This window comes from Gossypium hirsutum, chromosome D10 (assembly GCF_007990345.1).
Source record: "Gossypium hirsutum isolate 1008001.06 chromosome D10, Gossypium_hirsutum_v2.1, whole genome shotgun sequence".
Taxonomy (NCBI): Eukaryota; Viridiplantae; Streptophyta; class Magnoliopsida; order Malvales; family Malvaceae; genus Gossypium; species Gossypium hirsutum.
The window spans coordinates 46395126-46397693 of NC_053446.1; positions in this window are offsets into that span (position 1 = coordinate 46395126).

Genomic DNA, 2568 nt, shown 5'->3' on the forward strand with positions numbered 1-2568 from the left:
GAATGTCCTAAACCTTAAACTTTTATCCCGCAAACCCTAATGTGCCTCCTAAAAATTCTAAAAGAAAAGCTTTAAACAGGTTCAGTAGAGATAATGGGAAAACACGTCTAGTTGAAAGTGTCTTGTTGACAGAATAGAAAGCACATCTACCTGGCAACGTTTTCTTACAACTTACGTTAAAAACGCGTTCAGTTTAACACGTTTTCAAAAATCGACATAGTCCTACAAAAATTAAAAAAAAAAAACCTACCTAATCTCATAAATATTTTAAAAATGATATTTTTTTTATTCATATTTGATATATTGATTGGATTAGGATAACTTAACTATGTGACAAAAATTAGGTTTTCAAGACATAAAAGTAGTGGCTGAAAAGCAGAGGCAATTCTAAGGGGGCTGGCATGGGCCCCGGTCCCCCTAAAATGAAAAATTACCATTTAGGCTCTCTAAATTTTTTAAAAAATTTAAATTAGTAAATGTAAAATTGCACTTTGGCCCTCTAAAATTATAAAAATTTGATTTAATCCTTTAAAAATTATAAAGATGTAAACTATAAAAAATTAAAATTTCATTCAGCCCTAAAAATTGTTCTGACTTCGCCCTACTGAAAAGTAATAATGGCAATGCAGTTTCCAAGAAGCCTCATGGGATAATTTGAACTTTTATTATGTTGTCATTGCACCAAACGTTACTAACTTATTATGATGGAAGAGTTTATGGATCAAATTAAATTAGGTGTAGACGATGTATTTCGTGTTACTTTTGGCTGTTCGTAATTTTGTTGACAATTAAAATATTATTAATTAAAGAGATTTTGTTTCCAAAATCTATTTTAAAAAATGCTTTTCCAATAAAAAATAAAAGTTTTGTTTTCTAGTAAAAAGCATTTTTGAGCATATAGTTTACTTTCATATCTATTAACTAATAATGTATTTACATATTTGCTATATTTATATTGTACAAAATTTCAAGGCCAATGAGATTTGAAAATTTGGAAGAAATCAAGGAATTTTATTTATCAAATTATGAGTTATAATCTTTAGATAAATCCTTTGATTTTTTCTTTAATGGAGATTCGATTTAAAGGTTGTCTTGAACTAATCTTGGATGAATTCAATCCTCTTGAAGAGTTTTCAAGACTTGATCTTAGAAATAAGTTTAGGGAGAGTTTGGAACGAAGATTTGATCTTGAATGATTGAGTCTGTTTCAATGGTCATCAAAGTTTGATCTTGAAGAGAAAATTTATCTCCTTTGTGTTGATGCCAAGGAACTAAGAGGAGGTTTAATCTAAGGGTTATTTATACTTGATCGTGGATGGATGATTCCACTTCAACAGGATCAAGGAGTAGCTTTCTTTAGAACTAATGCAACATTCTTTATAATTTCTTTGAGTTGTTTGATTTCTTCAGAGATTTATGAGAGAACTTCTAGTTTTCAAAACCTTTTCCTCGGGCTTCGATTTCTAGACTTTCAGATTTATGAACTTGTGAAGTTTTGTTGAATGCGTGGAGGTGGCCCTCTTTTATAGTATTAGCTAGACAAGTAAAAGATAGCTCTTATAGAATATAATCCCTTCATTTGAGTGATCTACAAGGCATAAGCTATTTTATTTATTATTTATAAAGAAAATGAATTCTCTATAAACGAGTTATAAAAGGATTTAATTGTTTTATTTTATCTCTTAATTTAATTAGAGGTAAACAATAATTACATAAGATAAATCTTATTGGTCCAAAACTTTTCCTTCTACATATATAAATTATATTATATTTTAAACAATTATTATACAATTATGACATATTTATAAAGTATGGATTATTAATATAGGGAATAAATATTAAAATTATACATGAAGTTGATCTAATATACAATTATACTCATGAAATTTTGATTGTGTTTCAATGTATACACTACTTAGATTTTGATTCTTATATACATTTAAAAATATACATTTTTTAGTTATTTTTTTATACATTATGTACTAAATTGTTTTTTAATTTGGTCTTGTGATTGCACAAATAAATTCATGATACATTAAAATTGGGGAAATTTTCAATTTTGATTATCCTATACAAAAAATTAGAATGAAATGATTTTTTATTTTTTAAAAATTAAAAATAATTTTTATACTAAAATTAAAAATAAAAGAGCATATTTATATAGGTTTAATACTATTAAGTTATTCAATTATCCATTACAATAATCTAATAATATTATTTCTAGCATGATGTCATTTTGAGACATTTTGTCTTCCCATAATAATGTCAAACCCTAAAAATCTCACAACACATGTTATACATTTTCCCCTAATTGAATTTTTAACAAACATAGTAATACTAATGGTATCAATATCTTATCTAAGCTTGATTACTTTCATATTTGATGTTCATGGCAGTCCATTTCACTTTTGATCTTCACAAACGAATTTACTCGCCGGCTTCAATTTCATACATCCAGTTTTCCATCTTCATTTGGAGTCCCAAATCTCATCTTCACCTTGCTTACCCAAAATCTTCCATCTTTGCCTTAGATGGAAATAGTCATAGTTGATACGTCATCAGAAATCT